General features: G+C 41.0%; 1 non-coding gene across 1 annotated transcript; it reads right to left on the bottom strand.

The window, feature by feature from the left end:
- Window positions 1-5043: 5043 nt before the first annotated feature.
- On the bottom strand, window positions 5044-5230 carry LOC118711990. The gene has a single exon (XR_004985923.1). It is a non-coding gene; the product is annotated as a U2 spliceosomal RNA (small nuclear RNA).
- Window positions 5231-19480: the final 14250 nt, after the last annotated feature.

The following is a 19480-nucleotide window of genomic DNA, read 5'->3' as shown; positions in this document are numbered from 1 at the left end:
TTCCATTTTACCACCAAATAGAGATCCTTTTTAAGATAAATAGAAAGAAGAGACATGCAGGGAAGGACAAACTGCTTTTTATAGAATGCCAGCCCTTCAGAGGGACAACTCTGGCTTAATAAGACTATATATATATATGCCTGTATATAAGGCTGAACTTCCTCCCCAGTTACAAATACTCTCAGAATGTTTGATTATTATGTAATTTTTATTAACGAAAAGCGCATTAGCATAGAGTAGCAATCATTTTGTGTGTGTGTGTGTCTGAAAAGAAACATAGATATTTAGAAATTCTGCTAACTTGTAATAACCACATTCAGTTCAACGTGTGTTCATTTATTGAACCAATGTTTATAGAGCACCTGTTGCAGGTGTGTATTGAGTGCCCACCGCATAGGAAATGCTGTAGCAGTTAGTGCAAGAGAGACAGACGGGTGATTAAATCACAGAATCTTATGCGATAGGCTCTGCTGCGTAGAGGGTGGGGAGATGTCCCAAGAACAGAAACACACACACACACAAACACACACACACACACACACACTTCATAATACAACCTTCACACTTCACACTGAGGATTTGTGGACTAGAGCACACGGTGTTCTCCTGGGCAGGATGGCTTCCCTAATTCTTTGTCCATCAGAGTTGAAGAATGAAACCATGGGCAGAAGATGGTATAACAAAGATGGACATTTATTGAACAAGCACAGACTCCCACGTGGGGAAGAGGAAAGAATCTCACAGCACAGACTCCCACATGGGAAGGGGGACATAGTCCCTCCAAGTTCCCTTTTCCCTGATTTATAAAGGCTGTACTTTTTGTGCCTCAATATCCCCTCTGATTGTCCACCATTCCCTTGATTTGGTCACTATAGCAACTCCTGAGCTCAAAGGTCAAACCTCACGTGGGACATGTGAGGCCCTCCTTCTTCATTGTTCTCATATTCCCTCTGGGCTTTCTTCATTTTGTAAACTAGAGGCCCAGTGGGGAGCTAGTGGAAGAACCTTCCAAGTAGAGGGAAAGGCAACTGCAAAGGCATTGAAGTGTTCAGGGAACTGAGAAGAAGGTAGGGTGGCTGGACATAGTTGAAAGTGACCCAGGATGAGGTTGGAGAGTTGGTGTCCTCCTGGTGCAATAAGAAGCCATTGAAGATTTAAACCAGAGAATGATAAGGTCTGGTTTTTAGTTTAGGGTAAAACTCTGGCTGGAACATAAAAAGAAAACAACAAAAAACCCTGTCATGCCTTTTCAACAAATGATGCTGGAGCAATTGGACATCCATAAGCAAAAGAAAAAGGAGGAGAAGAAAAAAGGGGAGGAGGAGGAGGAGGGGGAGAGTGGAGGGCAAGGAGGAGAAAAGAATCTTTACTTAAACTTACCTTATACAAAAATTAATTCAAAATATAATATCATCTTTATCTAGATATATACCCAAATGATATACATAGGTGGATCAAAACCATGCACATAATTGTTTATAGCAGCATTATCTGTAGCAGCCACACTGGTAAACCACCCCAATGTCCATCAGCAGCAGAAAGTCTACATAACTGGTGGTAGATTTATACAGTGGAATCCTACACAGTATTGTCATTGTGCGCTCCCACAGCCAACCTTCCCAGACCCCCCACCCCCCGCCCCACCCTCATCCAACAGGCCCCATCTGGCAGTCCCATCTGGCGTCTGGCAAGCCCCAGCCGGCCTGACCTCCATCGGGACTGGGCGAGATGGCCCCAATAGGCCCTGATAACTTGTCAGGCCTAGGGACCTCACTTGTGCACAAATTTCATGCACTGGGCCTCCAGGCTCCTTATAATTCAAATACTTTTAGTTTCAAACTGCTCCTTTCTCCCTAAGGACAGTTTAGATGGATGGTGGTCATGAGATAGAAACCAGAAAACAGGAATGGGAACATTGGTGAACTCTTAACAGGTACTCTGCTTCCCTCGAGCAGTTTCCTAATACTGGGGTTCTGGGAGGAGGGCAGTGCAGCCTTGGAGGAACTGGGAAGCTCTCCACACAGCTGCCTATCAGGAAGGCTGAACTCATCATCCTCAGTGGCTAAAGATTTCCACTTGCCCCTCTCTGACTTTTCCTACCTCCCAACAAGAAGAGAAATTGTGCTTGTGCTGGGAACATGGGGTTTGAAAAACAAGAAGTCTTTGGAAAATACGCTGGGATCTGAGTGGCCTGTAATTGATGAGTCCCTTCCTCCACTGTGGTCCAGCGAGCTGAGGAGATGTGACACAGAATTCTAACCCTCCCTCAGGGGAGACGCCTACTTAATGCCTCTGCAAAGATGAGAATTCTGTCCTCTGTGATTGTGTGAGACGCCTGGGCTGGCCCAACTTCTGGCCACAATTTCAGTGCCCTGGCCTTGTTTTTGCTCCACGACGTTCTTTGCTTTCTAATCCAGACGGAAAACATTTTCTTGGTCCTCAACTGCTTAGGGTGAATCAATATAATGAATAATAGGAAAGGATTTTCTGATTTGTTGTTTTAATGTTTTTATTGATTTTTAGAGGGAGAGGGGAAGGGAGAGGGATAGAGAGGTAAAAACATCGATGGGGAGCCCTGACCAGTTTGGTTCAGTGGATAAAGCGTCGGCCTGCGGACTCAAGGGTCCCAGGTTTGATTCTGGTGGAGGGCATGTATCTTGAGGGCACATCCCCAGTAGAAGGTGTGCAAGAGGCAGCTGATTGATGTTTCTCTCACATCATGTTTTGAACTCTATCCCTTTCCCTTCCTCTCTGTAAAAAATCAATAAAATATGTTAAAAAAAAAACAAACAAAAAACACAGATGGGGAGAAGCATCATCGATAGGCTGCCTTGTGCCTGCTGCCTACTGGGGTGGAGCCTGAAACCCAGGCATGTGCCCTGACCAGGAATCAAATCACTGACCTCTTGATTCATGGGTCAATGCTCAACTACTGAGCCAGAAAATATTTTTGATGGTTTACCTTTGAACTACTTAATACTCACTTGGAATGTATAGGAAGTCCAGGAGACTGAGTGGGATGAAAGTCCTGTTTCCTACATGCTGTTGGAAATGATCCTGCCAGTAAGGAACAGCATCTACTGAACATATATGTAAAGGGAAATGAACAAGATGTCCTCAAGGCATATGAAAATCATAGATTCAGGTCCTTTTCTCCAAGAAGATAGTTCAGTGGGGATGCTGGTTGGGCTGTATACTCATGAGCCATGTATTGAAATGCATGAAGCAAATGCCCAGAGCTTGTTAACACCAGACCACCCTTAACCAGAGATAACTTTTTCATCATCACGATACATTCAGGGTTTTGTTTTTTTTTTAAATATATTTTTATTGATTTTTTACAGAGAGGAAGGGAGAGAGATAGAGAGCTAGAAACGTCGATGAGAGAGAAACACCAACTAGCTGCCTCTTGCACACCCGCTACCGGGGATGTGCCCGCAACCAACGTACATGCCCCTGACCGGAATCGACCCTGCAGACCGAGGCTCAACTACTGAGTGAAACCGGTTTCGGCTACATTCAGTTTTTTTTTAAAGATATTTTATTGAATTTTACATAATAAAAGGGGAAGGGATAGAGAGTTAGAAATATCGATGAGAGAGAAACATTCATCATCTGCCTTCTGCACACCCTCTATTAGGGATCAAGCCCAAAATCAAGGTACATGCCCTTGACCAGAATCGAACCCGGAACTCTTCTTCAGTCTGTGGGCCGGTGCTCTATCCACTGAACCAAACGGGGTTAGGGATACATCCAGTTTTTTAAATAATTGCCCCACAGGCACCCCAAAGAGCTAGGAGGATAGCAGAAGGGAGTTCTCCCCCCCCACCCCCTCCTGCTTTAAGGGCCCAATACCTATGCCCCTTCACGTACCTATTAGTATTAGTAAATTCAGCAATCATGAATCTGAGAACAGTCCTAAGCTAGGTATGAAGCTTATTAGAAATGACTGCTAAGCTGAATGGGAGATAGATTAGCTAGATAGATTTAAATGTGAATCTCAACTAAATGGACATTGATGAGATTCTTCCCTGTGTGGGGGAAGGATTGCACTTCTTAAAAAATTGCTCTTGAAGATTCCCAAAGTGGGTGAACTCAGTCATTTCTTCCCTTTCTCTCTCATTCATTCATTTATTCATTGAACAATGATCCTGAGCCAGATGAAGGTTAAACAAATGAAAAGATGTACTATGAACCAGCCCGCTTTCAGGGAGCATACAGACTAGTTAACGGATGGATACAATGCCGTGTGGTGAGTAGAACCTGACTGTGCTTGAGGTGTGAAAAGGTTTCACTAACCTCGTCTTCACGGATGAGAAATTTGCCCGACCATCCTGAATGGGGACAGAAGGCAAGAGAAAGGATGCTTAGTTTTAGAGCAATAAATAGTAGAGAAAGGTGACTGGGGAAAGAGGGAGAGGCCAGATCATGGGCTTTTTCAGAGGTAGGAATTTGAATTTTGTTTTGTAGATATTAGGGAGCTATAGAAGGACTTAAAGCAAGAAACTGACAGGAGCAGAATCATGTGTTAGCTGGAGAGATCTCCTTGGTATGTATTGGAGGACAGACAATGGGAGATTGTGGTGAAAGTCCAGGTGAGAAATTTTTGGGCTGGTCTTGCTAGGATTTAATTACTTTTTAAAAAATATATATTTTATTGATTTTTTACAGAGAGGAAGGGAGAGAGATAGAGAGCTAGAAACGTTGATGAGAGAGAAACACCGACTAGCTGCCTCTTGCACACCCGCTACCGGGGATGTGCCCGCAACCAACGTACATGCCCCTGACCGGAATCGAACCTGGAACCTTTCAGTCCACAGATAGACGCTCTACCACTGAGCCAAACTGGTTTCGGCAGGACTTAATTACTTTTATAAATATTTTCAGAGAATAAACTTTGGCTTTGCTCACGTTCTCTATTGCTTGTCTGTATTTTGTTTCATTAGCTACTACATTTACCTTTTTAATTCCTTCTACATGCTTTGAATTTAATTTTCTTTGTTTTCCTAACTTTTTATTTTTATTTTATTTATTTATTTTTTTTGTGTGTGCACCTTTCCTAGGGGTACTGCAATGCCAGGTCAATGCGTGGAGTGGATGGAGCAAGCTCCTATTCCATCTCCCTATTCCAAAAATACATTTAATATAATGTCCTCAGAGAATGTGTCAGATATTAAATTGATAAGAACAGATACTACACTTGATTGTAGCCAAAAGGCTGAGAAGTGATGTTCTCCTAACTTTAAAAAAATTTTAAATCTTTTTATTGATTTGTGTGTGTGGATATAACTGGAAACCTAAGTTTGTACCCTGACTTAGAATTGAACCCACCACCTTTTGGTGTATGGATCGATGCTCCAACCAACTGAGCCACACAAACCAGGGCTTTTCCTAACTTCTCAAGGTAGAAATTTAGATAATTGATTTTACACTTTCTTTTATAATATAAGCTACTATACATTCCCTCTAAACATCACTTTAGCTGCATCACATATATTGCATTTTCATTATATTCTAGTTCAAAATATTGCCACAGTTTTCTAGTAATGTACAATGTTCTTTAATGGAGTATGATTTACAATTTCCAAACATTTGGAGGTCTTTTTTGATATCTTAGTATTAACAGTTTCTAATTTAATTCCACTTATTCAGAAAAAATATTCTTTAAAGTTTTTGTTTGAAATTTATTTTTAAAGATATTGAGACTTACTTTTTATGACCCAACACTGGTCTATATTAGAGAAATTTGCATTTTTAGAAAGGATATAGTCTACAGTTTGGAGTGAGTTAGCTTATACATGTCTATTAGATCATGTTGATCAGCAGAGTTATTCTACATATAGAACAACATATGTTCTACATATATAGTGTCTTCTAGCTACTTACTGATTTTCTCTCCACTTGTTCTGTTGATTATTTAAAGAAGGCTGCTAAAATCTTGAATTATGATTGTTGACGTTTCTTTCTACTTGTAGCTCTGTTAGTTTTTGCTCCATGTGTATTAAATCCTAGGTGGTGGCATGTTTGTTTTGTTTTTTTTATCATGAGGCAATTTTCTGGTTGTCTCTCTTTCTATGATATTCAATCCATAGATCCATTAATTTATGAGAGGTTACAAATTAGTGATTTAAAAAATTTACTTATTTTAAATTTTTTAATTGAATTTATTGGATTTTATTGAATTTATTGGGGTTAGTAAACATTGGTTAATAAAATTATATAAGTTTTAAGCGTACAATTCTATAATATAGCATCTGTATATTATATTGTGTGCTCACCACCCAAGGTCAAATCACCTTCAGTCTAGTTTTAGCCACATCTTCATCCCCACTTCCGAGAGCAACTAATGCCACTGAATCCTACGTTTTGGGGGAATTCTGTTCTTCTTCACTTACTGCTTACCATTCTAAGTCAATCACCACTCATTCACCAGCTTTCCAGTTTCAAAAAAGTTGCTTTTTCTTTTCTTCTGTTAGCTTATTCTGGTAGGGTTGTGTCTTTAAAAGACAAAAATCTCTCTGTTCTTTTCACCAGGGTTTTGGGAGGGAGTGAAAAAAGGTGCAGATGTCCAATCTACCATTTTAATTTTTTTTTTAACCCTCGCCGATGATATTTTCCCATTGATTTTCAGAGAGAGAGGAGAAGAGGAAAAGACAGAGAGAAAAATTGTTGCTAGAGAAACACATCGATTGGTTGTCTCCTGCACGCGCTCTGTCCAGGGCCCGAGTCAAGGAGGAGTCTGCAACTGAGGTACGTGCCTTTAATCGGAATCAAACTTGGGACTCTTGGGTCTGCAAGCCGATACTCTACCCATTGAGCCAAACTGGCTAGGGCCAAGCTACCATTTTTAGCTCGAAAAATCTTTCCTTTATTTTTATATTCCTTTTCCAAGTATACACTTGGTTACTCCTTAGTAAATATTTATGGAAGAGAACTACCCTCTCTTGGTCTTGCTTGGGACAAGGTGGGCCAGACCAGGATGTCCTGGGATCATTCCTTTCCCTCCACCCATCCCTGGCTTGGCCGTGTGTATTCCCTGGCAATTGCCTCATCATTTAGGTTTTCAATCTTGAACTTGTGCAGCCCTGAGGACTGCTAGTTTCAACACATGTCTGATTGATTAGACTTCCTGATTCGGTCAGGCTTAGGGTCCATCCTGTCTTGGTTGTTATCCTTGCTATTGACCGACTGGCTGTCACAGTTTGACCCAAAAATCTGATTCCCAGATGATTTCACTGTCAGCTCAAAGCTGCCGTAGAGAAGAGGAGAAGAGACACAAGAAGAAGCACCTGGTGCAGAGCCCCAATGCCTATTTTATGACTGTGAAATGCCCAGGATGCTATAAAATCACCACTGTCCTTAGCCACGCACAAACTGTAGTTTTGTGTGTCGGTTGCTCCGTTGTTCTATGTCAGCCAACAGGAGGAAAAGGAATGCTTACAGAAGGGTGAGTGGAAAACCATCCCAATAAACACATTTGGAATAAACAAACAAACAAACAAACACACACCCCACACAAAACCAAACTGTCGTACAATCCTTACAGCTGAGCAAGCCCCGCATATATGCTGACTTTGAGGCCTGTCGGCCTTCTCAGACTGGAAGAAAGCTACAGGAAAGGACCATTCTGAGCTGTCTGTGAAGCATGGAATGTCATCAACCACATCTCCCTTTGGCTTGATGGAATCTAAGCTTTTCTTCCCACCCTACGTCCAGAGGGGAGACTTTTTGTGGCCAGAATTATGATTTATTTCAAAGCACATTATGCTGTGAGGAAGAGGTGGGGAAAAGACACGTTATTCTTTTGGATGTTATTTTGTTTTGCCCCAGTTATGCCTCATCTTCCAAATAATTTGTGGGATGAGTGCATTACCTGATTTTTCTTGTGAAGAGGAAAAAAAGGAAGAGAAAAATAATTCTTATAATTCTCTTGGGGAGCGGCATGGGATTACACATGGAAAAGGAGGCACCAGCGATACATGCCATTTACCTCCAGCAAACACCGTGCACGGACGCCTTGACCACAGACGCCACGCTGCCAGACACGAATGCCGACTCCTTTTTTTCAAAAGTCACATATTTTCCACAGAATTTGATTCTGATCTTTGCTGTGTGACTGCCTGTGGCCACTCCGTTTCTGGAAACCTACAGTGCCAATTATTTGCTAAGTGGCTTTGGCAAGGCCTTTGCTAGTGTTTAATCACAGTAAGAAGGTTCCAGAGACTCTTGGCTCTATAAAGGGTTTTAGAGAAATTAGCCTCAGTTGGACGAAGCCCAGAGCAGCTGTACTGCTCTTCAAGGACGGGAGAGTTTCTCAGAGATATATTATGATAACAGAAAAGTAACCTGGGAGTTAGCCCTAAATTATGTTAATAACGAACCTAAATGTTCCTTACTTTACAGCTGTGTTCCTGAAGAATGTTAATTTCTCAACCGCTTCATCTCCATTTATGGCTGGATGTCCATGTACACATTTATCTTTTCAATTCCTCTGCTTCTCCAACTTCCTGTATCAAGCAGTTGAGTATAAAAAATGTAAATATAGTATATCATGATAGCTATGTATTCACAGAAGGTTTTATTAACTATTTTGGTAAAGTAAATATTTACTCAGTATTTTGATTTTTTTTATATATTGACAGAAATTAAGTCTTGGCTTTATCCAAAATGTACAAATGGCCAAAACCGGTTTGGCTCAGTGGGATAGAGCGTCACCCTATGGACTGAAAGGTCCCAGGTTTCTATTCTGGTCAAGGGCATGTACCTGGGTTGCAGGCACATCCCCAGTAGGAGGTGTGAGCTGATCGATGATTCTCTCTCATCGATGTTTCTAACTCTCTATTCCTCTCCTTTCCTCTTTGTAAAAAATCAATAAAATATATTAAAAAAACCCAAAAAAACAAAAAAACAAAATGTGCCAAGGGGAGGGGTGCCTTGCCAAAACAAGGGAGCCCATTAAATTTGCCATATTTTATTTGGTTTGCCTGTACATTTTGATGGTGCCAAAATGCCAATTTTCGGATCTGTCTGTAACAAAGGCCTACCCCAAAAGGAGTAAAATAAGGAATGTAAATGACATTTTAGAAGGCCAAATACACTCAATTAAAAAGATTACCCTTCATTATACATTCCATGTATGGTCTTGATATGAAGTGTATATTAACAGCACTGTTATAAAGTTATTATAAAAGCTTTTCTTTGTGTAAGTTTTAACAAACTTTTAAAACTGTAAGTGAGGAATAGTTAAAATAGTATTCAGTGTGTGGAACACTGGCCTATGAGACAAATTCCATGATCCTTCAAACAGTAAAAACAGCTTTGGTTGATTATTTTTCTTCAGTAATGGGTTAGTCTTACTTTGGGAAATTTTTTAATTCTCAAGAATGTTATTGCCAAAGATAATAACTTTGAGTCATACTTTAAATCTTTTTTAATTAATTAATTATAAGATGGCAAATGGCAAGTTGAGCATATTCTTGATTCTTAGCTAGACCAGTGCAATTAAAATTTTAATCAATAAAATTTATTCTCTATTATTTCTGGTTGTCTGTCAAATATTTTTCTGACATTTGAATTAACAGAATTTCTGAGAAAATAATTCTTAACAGATTATTACTATTACCTCTTTTTAAAAATATATATATATTTTATTGATTTTTCACAGAGAGTAAGAGAGAGGGATAGAGAATTAAAAACATTGAAGAGAGAGAATCATCGATCAGCTGCCTCCTGCACACCACCTACTGGGGATGTGCCCGCAACCAAGGTACTTGCCCTTGACCGGAATGGAATCGGGACCTTTCAGTCCGCAGTCCGACGCTCTACCCACTGAGCCAAACCGGTCCCTGCTACTTATTACCTCTTAATATCTATTTATTGTGATCAAGGTATAAAGGTTGCTGATAATAGGACTTTAGGTTTAGAGGAGGCCGAGGCCAATATACAGGGTCGTTATTATATTTCTTGGAAGCTTTAAGAGAAACAATAGTTGTACGGTATTATATCATAACTAGAGGCCCGGTTCACAAAATTAGTGCATGGCAGGGGGCAGGGGCTATCTGTCAGCCTGGCTTGCACCCTCTCCAATCCGGGACCCTTCAGGGAATGTCCAAGTGTTGCAGGAATTGGGCCTAAACTGTCAGTCAGACATCCCTCTCACAATCGGGGACCACTGGCTCCTAACCACTTATCTGCCTGCATGTCTGATTGCCCCTAACTGCCTCTGTCTTGGCCCCCACCACGATGGCTTTGTTTGGAAGGAAGGCAGATGTCTGGTCAACCCTGTCTAATTAGTATATCACCCTTTTATTATATAGATTGCTTGACAAGTGTCATCTCTGAATTATAGTACTCAAATAAAAGTTATGATCTATGTCAAGAAAAAAAAATATCCTTTATAATCCTGAGATTATGACCTTCTTTCTTTATCAATGCTTAAATGCCTCTCAGATCTGAAATGGTGATGACTTCTGCAGGTCGTTTTTAAAAAGATGTCCTTAGCCCTGACCAGTGTGGGTTGGGCATTCTCCGGGGTACCAGAGGTTGCCAGTTGGATTCCTGGTCAGGATACATGCTTGGGTGGGGCCTGTAGGAGGCAGCTGGTTGATGTTTTGCTATCACATCAATGTTTCTCTCTCTCTCTCCCTTTATCTCTTTCTCAAAAGCAATAAAATAATCTCTCTCTTTTTTTTAATGTTCTTAAATGAAAAACATTAAAAGTAGGCAACCTTACAACAGTCTCCCAATATTTTTTTGTAAATTAACTGGGCAGTGAAACTCTAAAGTATGTAATCCACTAGTTTACTTAACCTAAAATGTATTTGCCTGTATATGTATATGTGTGTGTGTGTGTGTGTGTGTGTGTGTGTGTATGCACAAGGTTGTGGTGAATGAGAAAAATATGCTCTTCCTTTTAAAATCATGCATGAAAATATCTTACTGTTGAATTAGATGCAGTCAATATTCTTTCTATTAATCATTAAGTTTATCACTTTCTACTTAATCTAATTCTTAATTTATTTCAGTGCTTGATTAGCCAACATTAGTGTTTCTCAAAGTAAATCTTATGGAACTCTGCTTCTCTGCGTAATAGTTTTCCATGCTGTCCAACAAATGACCACAATCTGAGCAGCTTTAAACACAAACATTTAGATTTCCACTTTTGAAATGACTGGCGTCTGGAGCTCAGCAGTCTCCAGCAAAACAAGCATACCTCATGAAAATTATTTTTAAAATCTCTGGAAATTGTCCTTAGGCCATATAGCAAATAAAGAAATATTTATGCAAGGAAACCTAGTAAAACGTGGTAAGAACAGTGAGAGTCTGTAGCATTTGAACCATGAGTCATTCCCTCCCTCCCCACTTCCTGCTCAAAATGACAGAAGCTCCATCCCAGGCAGGTGAAGCCAGGAACACAAGCCTTCTTCTCCTCCCAGCTCTCACTTAAGGGTCAGGGTATCTTCCTGGGAGGGGCAGGCAACCAGAAGTTTTCATCAGCCCAGCCACATGTTGGCAAAGATGTGGAGAAATCGGAACCCTCATGCATTGCTGGTAAAAATATAAAATGGTACAGCTGCCTGGGAAAACAGTTTGGCAGTTCCTCAAAAGTTTAATCACAGATTTGGCATCTGACCCAGCTATTCCACGCATGTACACATGTCCGCATGAAAACTTGTGCATAAATATCCACAGCAGCATTATTCATAATAGTCAGGAGGCAGAAACTACCCAACATCCATCAAATGATGAATGGATAACCAAGTGTGGTATATCCATATAGTGGAATATTATTCACCAATCTTTAAAAAGTGAAGTGTATGCCCAGCCGGCATTGCTCGGTGGTTGAGGATAGACCTGTGAACCAGGAGGCCATGGTTTGATTCCTGGCCAAGGCATATGCCTGATTTACAGGCTCAATCCCCAGTACACACACACACACACACACACACACACACACACACACATATATATATTTATATATATTTATATAAATATATAAATATATATAAATCACTTTCTACTTAATCTAATTTATATACTTATATATACTTATATATATTTATAGCATGGATAAATCTTGAAAACGTTAGGCTAAGTGAAAGAAGTCAGTCACAAGAGACCACATGTTGTATTATTCCATTTATATAATACCTAGTGTGCAGATTCGTACAGCGGTGGGGTCCCTCGGTGAGGCCGAAAGTTCCAATCCTCAAATGGTTGTTCCTCTGGTAACCAGATCCAGTTCTCCAGAGACACCCTGTTAGCATAAGCTCAGGTACGGTTGAATGGGACTTATGAGTACCAAAAGATGCCCTCTCTCACCCTTATCACTCAGAAAATCACAAGGCTTTTAGGAACTCTGTCCCAGGAACCAGGGTCTAAGACCAAATATATCTATTTCCCATGATCACAGTGATGCAGAAGCCATTGATAAGCTTGAGATGATTTCAGGGTAGATGGCTGGGGGTTGTACTATGCTGAGGAAGGAGTGGGAAGTGAGGAAATGGAGTCAGTAGGTCATCTCTTGAGATTTGGCTTTGAAGAGGAGACAGATAGGATAGTAACTGTAAGTAGGATCAAGGAAATTATGTTCTTAAGTCTTGTCAGAATTTTAGAATTTCCAAATCAGGACCTGACTTTTTTTTTTTTTCTTTCATTCCCTTGCTCACCATTCGTGAGATCCTGCCGTGTGCCAAGCACAGTGGCACTTGCTGAAGAAGCAGCGCAGAGTGTGATGGAGTCCCACGGGACAAGAACTTGCCTGTACCCAGCTCCCAAGCAGAGCGGACACTCCTGTGTGGGACATTAAGGTACAAGAGCTTGTTCGCTAGCTGCATTTTTCTTCTGCAGGCATTGTGAATTTTCTCCTAGGCTGGTATTAACACAGGTTAGAAACTCATCTTTTATATGAAAAATGTACAATTCAATTTTGAAAAATAAAAATATTTATTATGTAAAAAAGAAAAAAAGGTCTTAAATTTTGGAATTGGAAGGGAATTGAGAAATCATGTAATGCAGCCCCTTCTTCTAACAAGTGTAGGGATTGGAGTCCCGGAGAGGCTGCCGAGCTTGCCCAAGGACACACATTTAGTAAGCGGCTGACTGGGGATCAAGCCCTTATCTCCTGTTTCCAGTTCAGTGGGTTTTCCACTCCCTGTGCCAGATCCTATATAGGCATCCATTTCTGCGTTTCTAAATTCATACAGCTTACCCATTGCTTTAAATGGTAATGTTAATGAATTCCATGAGTCCGTGCTTATTTCCATATCCTGCCGATTAATTGTAGTTTAGGGGTAGAATTCATTCCAAAGCCCTGGATTATACAGTACAATGTCAGCTGCCTTTTCAAGGTTACTCACTCCAAATCTTGGGCCAATTATACCTACTATAGCTGAGCGTAGGCTGGACTTGCCTCTAAATGTCCTTGAGCGAAACTCAGTAGTCCTGCGTGTTTCCCTCACTGCCTTGCGCCAGAGAGCAATTGTGGCATGGGGGAGGAGAGGTTTCCAGAAAACCCGAGACAGTGGATACCTTGGGGAATGTAAGGGTCAGGCCCGAGGCAACCTGCTGTAACCTGGTGGGTGATGTGCTAGAGCCACTGCTTTGGGAGTTGGTTTTTTAAAAAAAATATATTTTTATTGATTTCAGATAGGAAGGGAGAGAGAGAGGTGTGTGTGTGTGTGTGTGTGTGTGTGTGTGTGTGTGAACATCAATGATGAGAGAGAATCATCAATCAGCTGCCTCTTGCATGTCCCCTACTGGGGATCGAGCCTATAACCAAGGAACATGCCCTTGCCTGGAACTGAACCTGGGACCCTGTAGTCCATGGGCTCTATCCACTGAGCCAAACCAGCCAGGGCAGAAGAATCTCTTTTTTTGGTTTTGTTTTGTTTTGTTATTGCAGCCAGAGATGGCAGTAGGAAGAATTTATGGTTCTCACCTTGGCTCCTCTTCAGCAATCTGGACTGGGCTTCTCCCCTCGGGAAATATCCATTTCATTTGGAAACCAGGAGCATCTTCTACCTCATTTAGAGCTGGTTACTTCCTCAGCCAGCAGCATGTTGAAGAGAAACAGGAAAGATAAATTATCCGTTGTACAAAACAGCCATTGCCATGGCCAGGGCGTTTGGTGACCTGATTAATCTTTGGTGGCCTCTGCCATACAACCTGATCTCTTGAGTTCATCAGAGGAGACTAAGCTGGACCCATGCTGTTCCATCTGAGCAGAGGGGCCCTGGGTAACTGACATTGTATTAAATATTAGAGATGGATGCCCTGACCAGTGTGGCTCCGTTGGTTGGGCGTTGTCCTCTGCACCAAAGGGTTGCCAGTTCGATTCCCTATCAGGGCACATGACTGGGTTGCAGGCTCCATTTCCAGTCAGGGGCATGCAATTGATGTTTCTCTCTCTACCTCTCACTTCCTCTTTTTATTAAAATCAATTTTAAAATCTTAAAAAAATATTAGAGATGGAAAGCCTTTCTGAAATCACATCGTTTGCTATTACAGACAAGAAAGCCAGGTTTAGAGAAGTGAAACACCTTACATTATCTACTCTTGGGGTGTTTCCTGCTTTCTCTCTATGCTCTCAGCTTTCTCACCTATGACTTCTAATCTCCTTCCCACCTCTGACATTTCCTACTCCGAAAGTCCCGAATAGCCTGCTCCTCCGCAAGTGGTTGTGACCAAGCAGACTTGCAGCATCGCCTGGGACACACCTGCAGAATCTTGGGTCCTACCTGGGCCTACTAAAAGGGAGTCTGCATTTGAATAGAATCTCCAGCTGATTTTATGCACTTACAACAGGCTTCAGAAATCTGGTTGATTTGGGCCTTAGACATTTAGTTCTTTCCATTTCCATTCATTCTCTCATTAGCCTGCAGATGTCACCAGAGAGCCAACAGAGGTCTTACTGAAGAGGAGGGAAATACTACTCAAAGTTTTTTTCCTCCATTTACTTGACATTTATTGTTCTCTCCCGACCTTCAAGTTCCCTTAAGCTCCTTGGCCTGTTACCCAGTAAAGTTACAGGACAAGGGGCCATGAAGTGTATTTTGAAGCTGTCCTAACTACAGATTCTTCAGCAACTGCCCTTCCAGAGGATGGGACCCCCTAGGCACCTTCTAGTCTCATTTCGATTTTTATCTAAATTTTATCTATATTTTAAAAAAATACATCGGCATAAAGTTGTTTATAATATTCTCTTATTTTCTTTTTATTCTCTGCTACCTCTCTACTTTGTCCTCTTTTGCATTTCTGAAACTTTTATCTTCTCTTTTTCTTCTTGATTAATTTTCCTTCAGACGTATCAATATTATTTGCCTTTTTAAATTTCCAATGTTTGGCTTTGTTCATCCACAATTATGTTCATTGTACGGATATGCCACAGTTTGTCTATCCATTCACCTGTTGGTAAATGGAGCCCAGCTCCATTTAGGTTGTTCCAAAGTTTGTGTAATACAAATAAAGCCGCTGTGAGCATTTGTTTACAAGTCTTTATGCAAACATGTGCTTTTATGTCTCTTAGGTAAATACCTAGGATTGAAATGTCTGGGTGGGGTGGTAGGTATATATTTAACTTTCTAAGAAACTCCCAGATTGCTTTCCAAAATGATTTCATCACTTTATATCCCCATGCAAGTCATTGATATTATTTTTTGAACAGTTTATTACCTTTCTTTTTTATTAAATTTATTGGGGGTATCATTGATTAATAAGGATATATATTGTAGGTTTCAAGTGTAGATTTCTCTGATACATGATTTGTATATTGCATTGTGTGCCTCCCATCCAAAGTCAAATCATCTCCATCACCATATATTTGGCTCCTTTTACCTTTTACAAAAGCCCCATCCCAGTTCATCATTTTTCAAAGAGATTTAAATGCCAAGGAAAACATTGGTTATATTTACCTAGGACTGACCATCATGGCTACAAGCAGAAGTAGCATTCTAATTTTAATTAAGTACCTCTTCTTATTTAATATTATTTTGAGCTTTTTTCGTGTTTCATGATATAAATATATATAATATATATTTCATGTATATATAATAATATATACCATATATATATATATATATATATATATATATATATATATATAATACACACATATTTCATTGTTTCCTTTACACAATATTCTAAAGTATGCACCCACCACATTTTATTTATCTGATTCCTTGACATACATTTCTCTGACATGCATTCCTAAGAGTGGATTGCTTGGTCATAGGCTTAATCATATTTAATTTTGCTAAATACTGTCAGAATATTAATCAGAATAGCCATAGCAGTTCTCAGGCCAGCAGTGCACAAAAGTTCCTGTCTCCCATAGCCTCATTCACACTTGGTATGCTCCACATTTCTAGTTTTGCACTTCTGATGTAGCTATTTGAGCTCACCCTCAAGATTCACTTCAGGGGCCTGCACTCTTAGGAACCTTTCTTGCATGCCTCCATCTGAGTTAGCGGGGCCTCTTCTGTGCTTTGGTAACACTGATAATTAACTTGGCCGTGGCAGTTAGCAAACTTAGTTATTGCCAGTTTTGCTGTCCATCTTTCTTTTGAATTGAGAGCACCTTGAGGGCAGGGACTGTGTTCTGAGATACTAATATTGCCTACTGCCCGTTGCTCCTAAGGTGAATATTCCACCCACAACTCCTAACACAGAAGCAGCGTCTCTGCCACGTGGTCTCTCATTGGCACCTCTAGTTGGGCTACAGCTGATTCGCTGTAGTGAGTGGCTTGCACAAAATCCTGTAGGTAAGCTGTCTGAGTGGGTCTCTTCTTTGCAATCATTTGTGGCTTCAACAGACTGTCTTTGCCGAAACCGTTTTGGCTCAGTGGTAGAGCGTCAGTCTGTGGACTGAAAGGTCCCAGGTTCGATTCCGGTCAAGGGCATGTACCTTGGTTGCGGGCACATCCCCAGTAAGGAGTGTGCAAGAGGCAGCTGGTCGATGTTTCTCTCTCATCGACGTTTCTGGCTCTCTGTCCCTCTCCCTTCCTCTCTGTAAGAAATCAATAAAATATATTTAAAAAAGAAAAAAAAAACAAACGGAAAAAAAAAGATTGTCTTTTGTAACGTGTGTCTCCAGCACCCAGCAGTGTGCCTGGTAAGGAAAGGGATGAATAAACATTTAAATGTGCTACTTCCTGTCATTGCACAAATTGAGAAACTTAAAAGCAGGTTGTCATTTGGAAAAATGTTTCCATGGCAGGATGGGGTGTTCGGTACCTCCATCTCCTTCATTCCTCCTTATTCTCCCTTCTGGAGGGGAGGGGATCATTTAGCATCACACATTGTGCTGAGAGGCATTCAGGAGAAATAACAGGTTTGTGGATGTTGTATGTGCATTCCTTGCAGAAGGACTGACCATCCAGGATAGCACCTTGGTCCAGAAGCTGGGACTCTGGGGGTTGGGCAAAGGGGTAAGGAAGGAAGAAAAGAAGCAGACCTCAAAAGAGGGGGTATCTAGTTGCTCATCTAAGTTGGACTCTGTAGAGCCTACTGTGTAGACCAAAAGATACCCTGGCAAGAAGAGTGAAGACAGGTGTTGCAGCAGTACAGTCACGTGTCACTTAGGGACGATGATACCAGTACATTTTGAGAAAAGCATCATTAGGCAATTTCATTGTTGTCCAAATCTAGATGGGATAGCCTACTACACACCTAGGCTATATGCCTGGCCTATTGCTCCTAGGCTACCAGCTTATAGACCATGTTACTGTACTGAATTCTGTAGGCAATTGCAACACAATGGTAGTAGTATTGGCACATCAAAATATATCTAAACATAGAAAAATGTGGTATAAAAGATTAAAAAAATATGGTATAAAAGATAAAAAGATGGCACACCTGCATAGGGCACTTCCCATGAATGGAGTGTGCAGGACTGGCTGTGGGTGAGTCAGTGAGTGGCGAGTGAATGTGAAGGCCTAGGATACCACTCTACACCCCTGTAGACCTTATAAACGCTGTACACTCAGGCTACACCAAACGTACAAAAGTATTTTTCTTTCTTTAATAATAAACTCACTTTAGCAAACTGTAACTTTTTTACTTATAAACTTTTTTGATTTTTTAACTTTTCAACTCTTATAATAACACTAATTTAAAACATAAACACCTTGTACATCTGGACAATAATATTTTCTTTATTTCCTGATTCTATAAGCTTTTCTCTTTTGAATTTTTGTTCTTATTGTGGATAAAAACTAAGATATAAACACACACATTAGCCGAGACCTCCTCCACAGGGACAGGATGGTCAATATCACTGTCTTCCACCGCCACTCCCGTCCCACGGGGAGGTCTTCAGGGGCAGGAACAGCATGGAGCTGTCCTCCCTGTGATAACAGTGCCTCTCCCCGGGACACCTCCTGAAGGGGCTGCCTGGGGCTTTTCTTGAGGAAGCCTCACTCTTCAGAAATATCTAGGTCCCTGGTGGTTTCCTTGGTTTGCTTCTTTTTTTCATCACCGATTTGCTTGTAAGAAGATAATGCACCACGAACATTTCTCAGTAGTGAAAACCTTTCTGTGTTGGCGTCCATGTGTTCTAACTTTTCAAGAAGCTTGTAAAAACTTCTGCCAAATCCTTCACCTTGAATTTTCTTTGGGTTCTTTTTATTTTTCTCTTGCAGTTCCCTTTTCTCTTGCTATAGGTTCCAGTTCCAACAACTCCTCATGAGTCAAGTCCTCAGGAACCACCTCTAGGCTTCCTCAAGGTCATCCTCCTCCACATCCCACTTAATGTTGGTTGCCATCTCTACCACAGCCTTGTAGATTTTTCTCAACCTCCTCATTATTGGAAAATTCTTTGAAGTGACAGATAAACCTCTTGAGTGTCTTCATCCGAAGCCATTCATACTTTCCTTGCTGATATCACCCCAAGCCGAAGGAAGGCTCTTGATGGAATCGTAGATGCTATAACCCTTTCAGAATTGCACCAGTGGTTTCCTCATTTGCACCAATAGCTGAGCAACGATCTTTCTCAGATAGTAGGCCTTAGAAGCTGCTATCACTCCCTGATCCATTGGTTAAACCAGAGGTGGTGTTTGGAGGGAGAACACCATTTTCGTACTGGGATACAGAATACAAATAAAAGGAAGATGTTCAGGAGCATGATCAACAATAAGCAAAATCTTGAAAGGTAAGTTATCTTCCAAACAGCGCTTCCCCATTTTGCTGGCAAAGCAATTTAGGAAGAGAGGCTGGGCCATCAAGGCTTCCCATTGCTCCTATAGGACACGGGCAGTACGTGCTCGTTGACATGCTTCAAGGCCCTGGGGTTCTCCCCACCAGATCACAAAGGGTTTCCATTTGTGGCCTGCAACCTTGCCCCCAATCAAGACTGTTATCCTGTCCTCAAAAGTCTTGAAACCTGGCTTAGCCTCCTCAAGAGTGAAAGTCCTTTCCTGCATCTCTTCCCAGAATAAGGAGACTATGTCCATCTTGAATATTTGCTCTGGCCTGTAATTTTCCT

The sequence above is a fragment of the Pipistrellus kuhlii genome, unplaced genomic scaffold (genome assembly GCF_014108245.1).
Source record: "Pipistrellus kuhlii isolate mPipKuh1 unplaced genomic scaffold, mPipKuh1.p scaffold_m20_p_8, whole genome shotgun sequence".
In the NCBI taxonomy this organism is placed as follows: Eukaryota; Metazoa; Chordata; class Mammalia; order Chiroptera; family Vespertilionidae; genus Pipistrellus; species Pipistrellus kuhlii.
This window is presented reverse-complemented; position numbering and strand designations above follow the sequence as displayed.